This window comes from Callithrix jacchus, chromosome X (genome assembly GCF_049354715.1).
Source record: "Callithrix jacchus isolate 240 chromosome X, calJac240_pri, whole genome shotgun sequence".
Classification (NCBI taxonomy): domain Eukaryota; kingdom Metazoa; phylum Chordata; class Mammalia; order Primates; family Cebidae; genus Callithrix; species Callithrix jacchus.
This window is the reverse complement of record NC_133524.1, coordinates 144,455,407-144,471,812: the sequence shown is the minus strand read 5'-3', so window position 1 is coordinate 144,471,812 and position 16,406 is coordinate 144,455,407.

Here is a 16,406-nt window from a genome sequence, read left to right as displayed (position 1 = left end):
ATTAGCCTGGCATGGTGGTGCATGTCTATAGTGTCAGCTACTTAGGAGGCGGAGGTGGGAGGATCACTCCAGGCCAGGAGTTTGAGGCCGTAGTGAGCTAAGATCAGGCCACTGCACCCCAGCTTGGGCAACAAAGTAAAACTCTGTCTCTAAAAGCAGTTTAAGAAAGGAAAAAGAAAAAAAAGAAAAAGCATTAAACCAAGGTGCCAGTGATCAGTGACATGAGAAAATGGCAATTTTTAAGGAGGTTGGAGCTATAGCAGTCTCCCTGAGCTGCACAGATGGATCTGAGAAATAAAAATAAAATTCTTAGCTTTCATTTGAATGAACAGACCCCACTTTGGCCAGGGGAACTGAAGAGAAACCTTGAAAGCTGAATTCATGGCCATGACAGGATGAGAGATTGGACACGGCTCATTATACCCCCCTTCCTCACTAACAGTCATGGGTTTTATTCCCTAAGGGCTAAACAGAAACCAACCCTTTCAAAAGGCTACTAGATGATTGTCCCAGGTATAGAACAAAGACAAGATGAGATTAATCATTTATTTTCCTCTTCCCAAGAAATTTGCTTTCTCCATTGCCTTTTTCTTCAAATGTTCACCTTATTTTATGTCAGTGTGGATTTACTGGCCACTAAAGTCTCACAAATATATAATTATTTGTCTTACTGCCACCCCTCATTTTTTATAGAAAATGTATAAATACTAAACCTCCTGTGAACCTCTTTGGGAAAAACACAACCACAGATGCTTCTGTGACTCACATATTTCCTGGGTGCACCCTCAAGCTTGCTCAATAAACCTTGATGTTTTGAGACTTTGCTGCAATCACTCATTTTGATTTTCAGATCCAACCAAAGGATAGATTTCTAAGGTTTTTATGAATTAGGAATGAGGCTCTTCTTTAATCAGTCTTCTTGGGCAAGTTACTTGATCTCTCTGTGCTTCAGTTTCCTTATCCATAAAATGGGGATAATAAAAGCATGCATTTCATTGGAGGTGTTGTGAGCATCAAATGAGAATATCTGTGTAAATAAGTCAGCCAGTGTCTGCACACATTAAAGGTCGTTTCAATGATGTTCAAACTGAATTGTGGCCCTAACTCTCTGCATATATAGCCCACATCGTTCACAAACCCACACAGAATTTTGCATCTGAGGAGTGGCACTCATGACAGGTTTGTTTTCATATCAAGGAGTGCTTTAAGAGAGCTCCTAATACTGAAGCAGAGAAATATTTCTGAGCTGCAATGGACCTTGGTTTGAGCATTAATTTGGGCTCAATGAGCTGCCAGAGTTAGGTGAACTTTTACCTGAAGGGCAGTAAACAAATTCTTTCGGAAGTGCGACTCTGTTTGGAAAGAATAGTGTTTAGGGTTTTTCCAGGAGTCGATTAAGCTGGGAGGTCTGTATGTTCCTTTGGAAATGTGGAAATGTGGAGTATTGTCTATTTCCAATCTCCTGGCATCTTTCTCAGAGACTATTTAAGGTGGTTACTGACTGTCACTGTCTATTGCACTTACTAGACCAGTACATGTCACAAGTGTGGCTCTGTTATTGATCTGGTTACAGTTGACTATATATCACTTAAACCTGAAAAATATTGACTTAAACAAGTAAAGCATTTATTTTATTTATTCTTTTTATGTAACAAGAAGTCTGGAGACAAGAAGTGAGGAAGTAGTCTGGTGGCACCTTCTTCTTCCCACTAATCCTTGAAATCCCCATGTTTGGAAGTTGACTCTCCTTCTCTAAACCATGAGTTTATATTTTATGCAGGAGAAAGGATTTAAGAACAGAGTGTGCAAAAGGCACATGCCAGCTGCTCCTTTAAAAGATAATAATCAAGAAAATACTAGCTCTCCCAGAAGCCACATTCAGTAGATTTCTGCTTAAATCTTATTGGCTGGGAACATGTTACCTGACTACATATAGCTACAAGGAAGCCCGAGGATTGTAGTCAGACACCTTGCTGTCCTAAACAGAACTGTATTTCTTTTGGAAGATGAGGATGATGGTGTTGGGTGTGCAGCTTGCTGTGAGTGCTACACCCTTCATCCCATTACTCAAAATGGCAAACTAGTTTATGGAGCAGAGTATATGGCTTAAGTTTGCCCCAAGTCTGAATGAAAAGGTTGCCTGTTTTGAACAAGTAAAGGAAAATCCAACCTCAGTAGTATAATCCATGATTGTATTATGAAGCAACATTCTAGCGCTTTCTTACTCCTTTCTGTTGATAAATATGCCTTTTTAGAATTAGTGGGAAATAATGTTTTTCATAAATTATAGTACCTAGGCAGAGCAGGCCTCAGATCCTTCCTGTGGAACTAACATAAAAATATCCCTGGGCCACATGGGGAGACATCATCTCTACAAAAAAAAAAAAAAAAAAAAAAATTAGCCAGGTGTGGTGGTATGTGCCTGTAGTCCCAGCTACTCAGGAGGCTGAGATGAGAGGATCAGCTGAGACTGGGAGGTGGAGGTTGCAGTCAGTCAAGATTGTACCACTGCACTCCCGCCAGGGCAACAGAGCAAGACCCTGTCTCAAAAAAAAAAAAAAATCCCAATCATTTAAAAATTAAAGTGACAAGACTGAGAAATGTCAGTAGACCAAAGGAGACTAACAGCACATATTGACAAAATACAATGTGGTATCCTGTATTAGATCCTGGAAGAGAAAAAGGAAGGTAGTGAAAAAATGAGCCAAATCTGAAAAAGTCTGCATTTAGTTAATAGTAACATACAGATGTTGCTTTCTTAGTTGTGACAAATGTAACATGCTTAATATAAAGTGTTAACATTAGGGGAAACTGAGTGAGGGTTATATAAGTACTTTGTATTAGCTTTGTACCTTTTTTGTAAATTGAAAATTATTCTAAAATAAAAAGGAAAATAATTTTTCTTTTAACATTTCTTCATTCACAAAATTAAGGGCACCTGAGTGCGGTGGCTCACGTCTATAATCCGAGCACTATGGGAGGCTGAGACAGATGGATTGCTTGAGCCTAGGACCTGGAGACCAGCCTGGGCAATATGATGAGACCCTCCGTCTCTATAACAAAATAAAAAAATTAGCTGGGCATGGTGGTGTGTGCCTGTAGTCCCAGCTACTCTGGAGGCTGAGGTGGGATGATGGCTTGAGCTGGGGAGGCAGAGGTTGCTGTGAGCCGATATCACACCCTGCACTCCAACCTGAGTGACAGAGCCAGACTCTGTCTCAAAAAAAAAAAAAAAAGAAAGAAAAAACTAAGGGAATGCTGAAGGAAAATGATTATATGACAAAATAAGTATTTACATTTAAAAAACAGCAACTGTAATCAGGATGAATGAGATCCAAATGTACTTGTAGGAGCCTAAGGTATTTTTACAGCTGGAATTTTGGCATGTCCACAAAACTGCTAGTAGAATGGTCCACAATAAGTGTGTTTTCTCATGAGGAATGGGAGGCCTATTAGGAAAGAATGGATAGAGATATCAAGCAAATGTGTTTCAAGAACAGAGGCCTGCATGGACAGGAGGACTGATGCTAAGTATATTATAATATCAGTTTTTCAGAATGTGTCCCTGCTCTAGAACCCATGGCCTCCTGCTGTAATTCTGCATATAAAAGAACCAGCAAAAGCATTCATAAAGCTGGCATACTGAGGAGGCAAGGAATCGATTGCACTGGAACAAGATCTTGATTATTATTATTATTTACTTGTAGAGATGGGGTCCTGGTATGTTGCCCAAGCTGGTCTCAAACTCCTGGCCTCAAGCTATCCTTCTCCCTCAACCTTCCGAAGTGACAAGCTACACTTTAAACACACTATTATTATTCATGGAAACTGACCAACTAATTATTCAGAAGAAATTAATTCTTCAACATTAGCATTTGGGGCTGGGATGTTTTCAGTAAACCCAGATAGTTACTGAATATTTTTTTTCCCAAGGCCACAAGTCTTGGGAAAAGAATAGTTTGTTTGCTTTTCTTTTGTTTTCTTTTTCTTAGACTTAAAATCTTGGCTTGAGGCTGCGGTATCTGAGCTGGCAGATGGAGAATTTGGACTGTCTAATAAAAGTTGAGAAAGTACAGATTGTAAAAGATGGGAGGGGTTGTTATGTAGACAGTATTATTGGATGGGAGGGAAATCTATAGTATTAACAGTTCAGTAGTAGTTCTGGCATTAGGCGTACAGGACAGGAATAAACTCAGCAAGGCATCGGAGATCCCCTGGCCCCCACCCCTGTCAGGTCACATTGAGCTCCTCATGCATAGCCAGAATCAACCACAATGAAAGATGCCATAAGTCAGATTGGCAAAGTAAATCAGAAAGACCTGTGGAAGAAAAGCTGCATTGCCTAGCTTCAGAACTCAAAGAGTCTGACTGCAGGCACCAGGAAGACAGAATTAGGAAAAAACCTTTTCAGAAAACTGAACTCTGGGGAGACAGGCTTGACTGAGCCTTGCCCCCAAGTTAAATTGCTGCTGAAAACAGGTGCTGATTGGATATGCAAACTGAGAACTGCTAGTATTACCAGCCACAAGAAAAGAGTTCATTTGAAGCAGTTAAATTCCTGAAGAATATATTACTGGGTCCCATCCAAGTCTCAGTAGGAATTTCAACTTCTAGTTGACCTCTTATGGTTCTGGCAAAACCATACACCATTCTTGAGAATTTTATGGACTCTTCACCAGATTACTTGGAACGCACAGGCTTTGGGCTTTATCACTGTGTAGATCATGAGGTAACCACAGAATGAAAAATTGAGTTATTTTGGATGTTTTTGTCCTTTTTATTGAAGTATAATTTACATAAAGTACAATTTACAGGCTTTGATGTGTAATTCTATGAGTTTTGATAAATCATCACAATTGTACAACCACAATCTCTCCCTCTCATACCCAGCCCCTGGCAAAAACTTACGTATTTTCTTTCCCTATAGTTTTACCTTTCCCAGAATGTCACATTAATGGAATCATACACAATATGTTCCCTTTGGACTCTGAATTTGTGCACTTAGAAAAATGCTTTTGAATTTTGTCTATTTTGTTGCATGTGTCAGTAGTTTGTTACTTTGTATTGCTGAGTAGTAGTGCATTATGTGCATATATGGACATGTACCACAGCTTGATCATTGTTTAGAAGACACTAGGTTGTTTTATCTTTTAGGAGATTATGAATAAACCTGGCATAAAAATTTGCATAGAAATATGTATGTGAATACAGGTTTTTTATTCTCTCAGGTTAATATATAGAAGTGGGATTGCTGGTTTGCATGGTAATTGTATGCTTACTATTATAAGAAATTGTTAGCTAATTTTTGAAAGTGGCTCTTTTGTATTGCCACCAGCAATATATGCTGCTGAACATTTTTGCCAGCACTGGGCATTGTCATTAAAAAAAATTGCCATCCTAATAGGTGTGAAGTGATATCACATATGGATTTTAATTTATATTTTTCTGATGAGTAGCATGTTAAATTCATATGTTTACTATCCATTGTATATCTTCTATAGTAAACTGCCCATAAATCTTTTGCTATTTTCAAAAAGGCTGTTTGTTTCTCTTAATATTCTGTTTTGATACAGTACAATTTATTCTTTATAATAGATTGGGCTTTATGTGTCCTACCAAATAAAATTTTTATTTACCCAAAGATGGTAAAGGTTTCTTTCCTATATTATATTCTAGAAGTTCTATAGTTTTAGATTTTAGGTTTAGGTTTATCATCTATTTCAATTTTTAATCTATTTTTTCTTTTCTTTCCCTTCCTTCCTTCCTTCCTTCCTTCCTTCCTTCCTTCCTTCCTTCCTTCCTTCCTTCTTTCTTTATCTCTTTCTTTTTTTTTTTTAGAGACAGGGTCTGGCTCTGCTGCCCAGGATGGAATGCAGTGGTATGATCTCAGCTCACTGCAACCTCTGCCTCCTGTGCTCAAGAGATCCTCTCACCTCAGCCTCCTACGTATCTAGGAGTACAGGTGCATGCCACCACACCTGGCTAATTTTTGTGTTTTTTGTAGAGACAGGGTTTTACCATGTTGCCTAAGCTGATCTGCCCACCTTGGCCTCCCAAAATGCTAAGATTACAGGCATGAGCCACCATGCTCGGCCTCATCCATTTCAGTTTAACTTTTGTATAAAATTCATTTTTTTTCAAATAGATATCCAATTGTTCCTGAACCAAATGTAGAGGTTAGGCTGAAAGATGGGAGGTGAAAAGAGATAAAGATCTTTTTAAAGGATAAGGAGATGAGGGTAGGGTGAGGTGAAAGTATTCTAAATGTTTTATCTTACTGGCATTGAAAAAATTGGAGAAGAAATAGAACATTGCGATGGAGGCAACATTTACTATTTACTTTTTTAAGTAAATACTAAAGAAGTATGTGTATTAGAAGGAAGAAAAAATAGCAAATGAAGTAAATAGAAGATATAAAGCAAGATGTAAAACAAAATAATACATTTGAGACTTTATATTTGAATGGACTGATCTCTCTCATTAAACTACAGAGACAGAAAGAAGATTTGAAATACACTTAAATAAATTGATACATATTTAATTTAAGGGGATGGGCAAAAAATATTAGGCAAATGCAAATAAAAAAGAATGCAAGTGGAATGGGTTTGTTTGTTTGTTTGTTTGTTTTTTGTAAATCTGCTTTAGTTCTTCGTAGATTCTGGATATTAGCCCTTTGTCAGATGGGTAGATTGCAAAAATTTTTACCCATTCTGTTGGTTGCTGGTTCACCCTAATGATTGTTTCTTTTGTTGTGCAGAAGCTCTTAAGTTTAATTAGATTCCATTTGTCTCTTTTGGCTTTTGTTGCCATTACTTTTGGTGTTTTAGTCGTGAAGTCCTTCCCTTGGTCTATGTCCTGTTCCTTGATGGGCAGCACATCTGGACCTTCCTTGGGCCTGAGGGAACTCACCCACACCACCTTGAAGAGAAGAATAAGAGGCTAGCTGGCTTTACCACCTGCTGATTATAGAGCACCAGGGCCTTGAGCAAATGTAGGCTGTAGCCAGGTAGTGGTTACAGCAAGCTTTGGAAAACACCTAGTGCTGTGCTTGCTTCAGGCATGACCCAGGGCTGTTCTAGTGGTGGTGGATGCAGGGTTACTTATGTCACTCCACCACTAGCTCCAGGTAGCTCAGAACAGAGAAAGAGACTCCATTTGTTTGGGAGAAAGTAAAGAGAGAATAAGAGTCTCTGCCTGATAATTCAGAGAAGTCTTTCAGATATTATTTAAGAGCACCAAGGCGGTACCTCTATGAGTCTGCAAGAACCACAGAGTTACAGGACTTGGGCTTCCCCCTAATGCAGACATGGGTTAGACCACAACATTCAAGTCCTTTTGAATACCTGGAAAGCCTTCCTAAGAAAGATTGGTGCAAATCAAACTAGACTTTGAAGACTACAATAAATACCTACTTCTTTGATGCCCGGACACAAATGAACATCCAAGAGCATCAACACCATCTAGGAAAAGGACCTCACCAAATGAACTAAATAAGGCAGTAAGGACCAATCGTGGAGAAACAGAGATGTGAACTTTCAGACAGAAAATTTAAAATAACTGTGTTGAGGAGACTCAAAGAAATTTAACACAGAAAAGAAATTCAGAATTCTATCAGATAAATTTAACAGAGACAGAAATAAATGAAAGAAATCAAGCAGAAATTCTGAACTTGAAAGATGCAATTGACCTACAGAAGAATACATTAGATTCTCTTAATAGCAGAATTATAAAGCACAGGAGATAATTAGTGAGCTTGAAGACAGGCTATTTGAAAGTACACAGTTACAGGACACAAAACAGTAAAAAAGCAATGAAGCAGATCCTACAGAATCTAGAGAATAGCCTCAAAATGGCAAATCTAAGGTTTATTGGCCTTAAAGAGGAGGTAAAAAAAGAAAAGGGATAAAAAGTTTATTAAAAGGGACAATTACAGAGAACGTCCCAAACCTAGAGAGAGATATCAACATTCAATTATAAGGTTATAGAACACTAAGCAGATTTAACCCCCAAAGACTACTTTCAGGCATTTAATAATCAAACTCCCAAAGGTCATGGATAAAGAAGGGATCTTAAATGCAGTAAGGTAAAATAAACAGATAACATACAATGGATCCCCAGTACATCAGGCAGCGGAGTTCTCACTGAAAACCCTACAGGCCAGGAGAGAATGGAATAGCATATTTAAAGTGCTAAAGGAAAAAATATTATACCCTAGAATAGTATATCCTAAGAATACCAGAGTTGTCCTACAAGAAATGCTAAAAGAAGCACTTTAATCAGAAAGAAAATGATGTTAATGAGCAGCAAGAAATCATCTGAAGGTATACAACTCAATGGCAATAATAAGTGTATAGAAAAATGCATAATTTTATAACACTGTAACTGTGGTGAGTGAAATCCTTTTAAGTAGAAAGACTAAAGGGTACGCCAATTAAAAATAATAACTAAAATGACTTTTCAAGACATAGTACAATAAGATAGAAAAAACAAAAAGGCAGAAAGTTGGGGGAAAAGTTAAGATGTAGAATTGTTATTAGGTTTCTTTTTGCTTGTCTCTTTGTTTATGCAAACTGTTTGCATAGAAATCAACAATAAGAAGAATTTTGGAAAGCATGCAAACACATGGCAATTAAACAATATACTCCTGAATGACCAGTGGGGTTAGTGAAAAAATTAAGGAAATTGAAAAATTTCTTGAAGAAAATGATAATGGAAACATGACATAACAAAACCTATAGGATACAATGAAAGCAGTAATCAGAGGGAAGTTTTTAGCTATAAGTGCCTACATCAAAGAAGAGGAAGAACCTCAAATAAAAAAATCCAACAATGTATCTTAAAGAACTAGGAAAGCAAGAGCAAATCAAATCCAAAATTAATAGAAGAAAAGAAATAACAATATGAGCAGAAATAAATGAAATTGAAATTTTAAAATACAAAGAATCAAGAAACAAAGATTTTGTTTTTTGAAAAGTTAAACAAAATTGACAAATCTTTAGCCAGACTAAGAAAAACAGAAGACCCAAATAAATAAAATCAGAGATGAAAAGGGGGTCATTATAACTGATACTGGGTGAATTCAAAGGATCATTAATTGCTACTATGAGCAACTATATGCCAATAAATTGGAAAATTTATAAGAAATGGATAAATTCCTAGACACATAAAACCTTCCAAGACTGAACTATAAAGAAATCCAAAACCTGAACAGAACAATAACAAATAATGAGATCAAAGCTGTAATAAAAAGTCTCCCAGCAAAGAAAAGCCTGCGACCTGATGGCTTCACTGCTGAATTCTACCAAACATTTAAAGAAGAAATAATACCAATCCTACTCAATTTGTTCCAAAAAACAGAAGAGGAGGGACTACTTTCAACCTTATTCCATGAGGCCAGTATTACCATGATACCAAAACCAGATAAACACACTTGAAAAAAGAAACCTATAGGCAAGTATGACTGATGAATATTGATGCAGAAATCCTCAACAACATATTAGCAAATAGAATCAATTGCCATATTAAAAAGATCATTCATCATGACTACATGAAATTTACTCCAAGGATATAATGATGGCTCGATACATGCAAATCAACTAATGTGACACATCATATCAACAGACTGAAGGACAAAAACCATATAATTATTTCTTTCCTTTTTTTTTTTTTGAGATAGTGTGACTCTGTCCCCAGGCTGGAGTGCAGTGGCACAATCTCAGCTTACTGCAACTTCTGCCTCTTAAGTTCAAGCAATTCTCCTGCCTCAGCCTCCTGAGTAGCTGGGATTACAGGCATGCATCACCACTCCCAGCTAATTTTTGTATTTTTAGTAGAGACGGGGTTTCACCATGTTGGCCAGGATGGTCTTGAACTCCTGACCTCAAGTGAGCCACCCTCCGCAGCCTCCCAAAGTGCCAGGATTACAAGCATGAACCACAGTGCCTGGCCTCCATATAATTATTTCAATTGATGCTGAATAAGCATTTGATAAATTTCAACATCTCTTCGTGAAGAAAACCCTGAAAAACTGGGTATAGAAGGAACATACCACTATATAATAAAAGTCATACACAACAGACCCATATCCAGTATCATACTGAATGGGGAAAAACTGTAAGCTTTTCCTCTAAGATTGGGAACACTACAGTGATGCCCACATTCATCACTAATATTCAACATAGTACTGGAAGTTATAGCTTGAATGATCTGACAAGAGAAAGAAATAAAATACATCTAAATTGAAAAGGAAAAAGTTAAATCATCTTCATTTGCAGATGATACAATCTTATATTTGGAAAAAACCTAAAGACTCCACCGAAAAACTATTAGAAATAATAAACAAATACAGTGACATTGCAGGAAACAAAATAAACATACAAAAGTAGTAGCATTTCTATATGCTAACAGTGAACCATCTGAGAAAGAAATAAAAGAGTAATATCATTTACCATAGCTACATATAAAACAAAATACCTGAGAATTAGCCAAAGAAGTGAACAATCTCTATTATAAAAACTTTAAAACATTGATGCAAGAATAGAAGAGATAAAACAATGGAAAGATACTCCATATTCATAGATTGGAAGAATCAATATTGTTAAAATACTTATACTACCCAAAGCAATCTATAGATTTAATGCTATCTCAATCAAAATACCAATGACATTATTCACAGAAATGGAAAAAGAATCCCGAAACTTATATGAAACTTCAAGTGACGCAGAATAACCAAAACTATCCTCAGCAAGAATAACAAAACTGGAGGAATCATATTACCTGACTTCAAATTATACTACAGAGCAATACACAGTGCTGCATGGTACTGACATAAAAATAGACACATAGTTCAGTGGAACAGAATAAGGAACACAGAGACAAATTCATACATCTACAGTGAACTCATTTTTGACAAACATGCCAAGAACGTAGATTGGGTAAAAGGACATTCTCTTCAACAGATGGTGCTGGGAGAACTAGATATCCATGTGCAAAAGAATGAAACTGGACCCCTACCTCTTACCATATACAAAAATCAAATCAAAATGGATTAAAATCTTAAATGTAAGCCCCCAGACTATAAGAATAATAAAAGAAAATATTGGAGTAAATCTCCAGGATATTGAAATGGGCAAAGATTTCTTGAGTAATAGTCTACAAGCACAGGCAACCAAAACAAAAATAGACAAATAGGATGACATCACGTTAAAAAGCTTCTGCACAGCAAACAATCAACAAAGTGAGAGACAACCTACTGAATGGGAGAAAATATTTGCAAACTACTCATATGACAAGGGATTAATAACCAGAATATATAAGGTGCTCAAACAACTCTGTTGGAATAGATCTAATAATCTGCTTAAAAATGGGCAAAAGATCTGAATAGACATTTCTCAAAAGAAATGTCACATGGCAAACAGGCATATGAAAAGGTGCTAAACATCATTAATCATCATTAATCATTTAGTAAACTAAAATCAAAACTGCAATGAGATATCATCTCACCCCAGTTAAAATGGCTTTTATCCAATAGTCAGGCAACAACAAATGCTGGCAAAAATGGGGAGAATAGGGAACCCTCATACACTGTTGGTGGGAATGGAAATCAGTACAACCACTATGGAAAACACTTTGGAGGTTCCTCAAAAAAACAAAAATAGGGCTACCTTATGATCCACAATCCTACTCCTAAGTATATACAAAAAAGAATGGAAATCAGCGCATTAATGTTATATCCGCACTTCATGTTTATTGCAGCACTATTCATAATAGTCAAGCTTTGGAAGCAACCTAAGTCTCCATCAACAGATGAATGGATAATGAAAATATGGCACATATAAACAATGGAGTACTATGCAGCCATAAAAAAGGAATGAGATCCTGTAATTGGCAACAACATGGATGGAACTTGAGGTCATCATGTTAAGTGAAATAAGGCAAGCAGAGAAAGAAAAACTTTGCATGTTCTCACTTATTTGTGGGAGCTAAAAATAAAAACAATTGAACTTATGGACATAGAGAGTAGAAGGAAGTTGCCAGAGGCTGGGAAGGGTCGTGGGGTCCTGGGCAAGGTGGAGTAGGACATGATTAACAGGTCCAAAAAATAGTTGGAAAGAATGAATTAGACTTAGCATTTGCTAGCATTACAGGGGGTCTGTAGTAAAAATAATTTAATCATACATTTCAAAATAACTAAAAGAGTGTAATTGGATTGTTTGTAATATAAAAGATAAACACTTGAGGTGATGGCTACCCCATTCACTCTGATGTGACTATTATGCATTGCATGCCTGTAGAAAATATAGAAAATATTTTATGTACCCCATGAATATATATACCTACTGTGTACCCAAAAAAATTAAAGATGGGAAAAATTCCATACAGATGCATACACACACACACACACACACACACACACACACGTGATAAAATAATTTTTTAAATGAAGTTTTAAAATAAAATTTGGATCCACCAGCAGCTGATTTTTGAATAGGGCATATGGTTGGATATCCAATTGTCCCAGAACTATTTATTGAATTATCTATCTTGTCTCTGTAATACCACTCCTCCACATATCATTTCTCTATCATGCTGAGTCTGTATTACTCACATTTACCTTCTGTCCAAGAGATACTATCAAAAAATTGTTACAAGGCCAGGCACAGTGGCTCACACCTGTAATACAAGCACGTTGGGAGGCCAAGGCAGGTGGATAACTTCAACCCAGAAGTTTGAGACCAGACTGGGCAACGTGGTGAAACCCTGTCTCTACAAAAAATAAGAGAGCTAGCTAGGCATGGTGGTGCATGTCTGTAGTTCAAGCTACTTGGGAGGCTGAGGAGGGAGGATCACTTGAACCCAGGTGGTCAAGGCTGCAGTGAGCCCTGACTGCATCACTGTACTCCAGTCTGGGTGACAGAGTGAGACACTATCCCCCCAAAAAATCAATACTACTAGAAATAGATATGTAAGTGTAATGTGTCAAGTAAGAAGAAGCAAAACAGCAGAGTGCAATGCAGTAAGACTAGGTATTTATTGAGGTCTTAAAAGTTGCAATATGGGAGACACAGATTTGGCTAAGAGTCAAATTGTTTTCCAAAGAGAGGAAGGAGAGTTGGAATTTTTCAAAGGATGCCGAGAGTGATTGCACAAGTTGTTTTGAAAGAATTATCATTGGTGGAAGTGGCTGGCTTAGAACATGAGTCCATGGCACATTGGTTGTTGCTATGCAGGAGTTGCAGTGCTAGGGCAGTTCGGCTGCTTTCTAAGATGTGATCATTGTAGTTTAGCCCAGTTCAAAGGTTCAAGGCAAGTTCCTTTTTCTTTTTCTTTTTTTTTTTTTTTCCTGCAGGGTGGCATGTTGTGTAGGTAGTAATAGAATGGCTTCCTGACTCCATTTTAGAGCTCTGAACCAAGTGATACTGTTTTGTATATTACACTTCACATTTCATCATTTTGATAAAGATGTGATGTGAGGAAGCTTTGCTGATAATCATCAGTTGGTCAGCCAGAGATTTATCTGTTTCCCTTGGAGGTAGAAATGCCTCCCTTGTTGTCGGTTTCCCTTGGAGGTAGAAATGCCTGTTTTTTAGAGTGTCATGCTCCACTCTAGAGGTATTTCTAGAGTTTGGGTTATGGAAAGTCAATGTGCATCCAAGGCATTAGAGATTGGTCTAATTCGAGTAACAATAAAGCCATTCTAATGAGGAGGTCTGCATTAGTCTATGGTGATTAGCAGTATGTCAGGAGAAGGGTATATTTGATTAACAATGTCTATAGGTCATTATTCATTTTTCTTTTCTGAAATAGATTATGAGATTTCAGGGAGAGGATAAAGGCAAATTTACCAAGAATGGTGGGGCACACCTGTAATTCTAGCTACTTGGAAGGAAATTCTAGAGAATACCCCCTTGGCCATGGAGGGGGAGGAACAAGACAAGGTTAGGTGATCTTCAATTCTGAGGACTTATAAAATTGCTAAGTTAACATCCTATTTCTGACGCCTTTCGATTTTCAAAAGTACTCAGCATGCCAAAGTGCCATATTTTGGAAAATCATTTTCTGCAGCCCAGCATTCTCCTTCCTGAAACTTCCCTAGAAGTTTTACACACTAAAAGCTGAGTTGGTGGCTGTGGAGAGAAAATTGAGTTAATAGCTGAATGCCAAAGGATACCATTAAACTGGTCTCCCATTTCTGAGAATAGGCCAGTGAACTAAACAGTTGTGTCTCATTTCAGGAGATGGTGTTGCTGTCAGGCACTCAAACTGAAACAAAAGAAAGGTTAATGTTTGGAACACTTTTTAAACCAGTTTCTTTAGAGTTTGGCGGGGGCAGTCAGTTGAAGTGCTAGATGTTAGACTCAAACCATCTCCAGTTAAAGTGGAAGTAGGCAGTGGCAAGCTGACATATTTTTCTGGTCTGTAGTTTGTATATCACAAGGTTGTTTATATATGAACTTCAGCTTGCAGGGCCTCAGGAAAAAGCTGCAATTTCACTGAGTCCAAGTCAGAAAAATGGAAAAATATGAACATGTTAGTTTGGAGATTTGTAGCCAGGAAAGAATTCAGGATTCAGTCCAAATTGCTGTAATCAAATAATAAAAACTCACAAACAATGGACAAGGCTAGAGTCTAGTAACGTGTACTATAGCTTTCTTCTGAAAAATAGTCTTTCTCTCTTTAGTCTCCCATTTCTACCAAAGACAAAACATAGGAAGACCAATTTATTTGAAAAATAACTTTTAGTCTTATTATACTTTGCCTGATTGTTTGCAGTAAGAATAGTGATTGGCTATATAGGGTATTTTTAAGCTGGCCTTGCTGGAACTTTTAAATAAGAAATCCCAGAATAGACTTTTAAAAGCCTCTTGAGGCTAGGACACTAAGGGAAGGATTCATCTTCTGACTGGGCATGTAATACTTGTGTGAATTTCTCTCTTCTTGAGGTCCCCAAAATATCTGAGGTAGCTTGTTTTGTCACAAAGTGACAACTTTTGCTTACCACAAGGTCAGGAACCCTGTAAGGGAATAGTGTAGATAAGGTACCCAGCCAGTCTTTTTCCAAGTCTGTCAGCTTTAAAGTAAACTGCCATTCTTCAAAGCAGTCTGGTCACATTTGAAAATATGACACAAATTTACCAGTCAAAGCTTTTGTAATATAACCAGTGTTTTCAATTGTGTCCTGTTAATGAAGAAAATGCTCTTATTGAGGTAAATGTTTTCATTTTGCTTACAAAAATATACTTCACCCAATTACTATAAGCTATGAATAACTTAAGAGGAAAAAGAAGGTTTCTTGATTCTGGAAAACAAAACAGAAAAAGAATTATCCGTGTTTAAGCAAAAAGTCATGAAAAGTCATTTCAGCCCTTCACTTTAGTCTCATGTTCTTCTACTTGAGGTTAGGTTAGCAATTTTCCAATTTTATGTCTAGTTTTTCGTTAGACTTTTCTTTTTAACTTTCTACCTAGTCCAATTGTATAATCTCAAAGTCATAAGCAGAGAACTGTATTTCAGATTACCTGTCAATCTTTCCCATGAAATTCCTTAAAGACACATCACTTTAAAATTTACAAACAGCTGTCAGAAAAAGATCATTAGAGTTAAGCAATTTACTGAATATACAAAGATATATCATATTTTAGGAATCTCATGCAATTTTGGAATACATTAATAACATATCCATTTAAATATAACTCAAAGAAAGTTAGGTATCATTTTTTTTTGACAATGCGTCCCATATAATTTTAACATACCAAATAAGCCTAATATGTCTCTCTTAGACTTCCAGGGGCCCTTTTTGGGATGTCTAAACATTTAGTTCAAGCTTTAAAAAGACTTAATTTAGAATTTGAAATTTGATTTTGGGATGTTTCTCAAATATCAAAGGTTTAAAACATTTGATATCAAAATAAGATCACAAGTCACTGTAAAATGTTAGTCATTCATTTAGTCAAAATGATAATTAAAAGATTTCAAAAAATGAAAAAAGAAACCTTTGCTATTTGATAGAGAGGAGATTAAATTTTCCAAACAATCAAAAGACCCAATAAAGAGAGCATGAGGCAAAGTCTTCCTTTTTTTTACTGAAAAGATGAGCAAATGTTTTACCATTTCTTATTAGTACTACGTGAAAATCTTGTTCAAAAAAGAAAACCAAATTGTACTTTGCATCAGTGTATTATTAACACTAAAGCTAATTTAACAAAACGTTATGAACAAATCCATCCAATCGCAATCAGCTTTGACCACAGAAAAGATTTACATGAACATTTTATAATCTTTTACAATTTTTCCCATTCTTTTTTCCTGAACTTTTTATATCCATTCAGTTTTCTGTCATTCTTTTTTATCTTTTCAACTTAAAGCAGCCTTTGAATAACCTCTAAACTAGAAAAAATACTTTTTCT